This window comes from Crocuta crocuta, unplaced genomic scaffold, assembly GCF_008692635.1.
Source record: "Crocuta crocuta isolate KB4526 unplaced genomic scaffold, BGI_CrCroc_1.0 scaffold16, whole genome shotgun sequence".
Lineage (NCBI taxonomy): Eukaryota > Metazoa > Chordata > Mammalia > Carnivora > Hyaenidae > Crocuta > Crocuta crocuta.
Genome location: NW_027531893.1, coordinates 8,586,310 through 8,586,607, shown reverse-complemented (window position 1 = coordinate 8,586,607; position 298 = coordinate 8,586,310).

The window sequence follows — 298 nt, the reverse complement described above, 5'->3', positions numbered from 1 at the left end:
AGATCGGGGCAGCCGCCGGCCGCCTCGGGGGGGGGCCCGCCTGGCCGCCGGGAGGATCGAGAGGGTCGTGTGGGCACATCTGAGGGTGCGTGGACCCCGCCGGGCACTTTTCAGGGGCCAGGGAGCGTCCGCAGGGGCCGCCGCACACCGGCGGGGGGGGGGCNCGCCGCCCCCTGCCTGCCCGGCGCCCGGGTCGCGGCCCACCTGGACGCGCTGGGCCCCCTGGTCCCCTACGTGCCGCCGTCGCTGCTGCCCTCTATGTTCTACGTGGGCCTGTTCTTCGTCAATGTGCTGATCC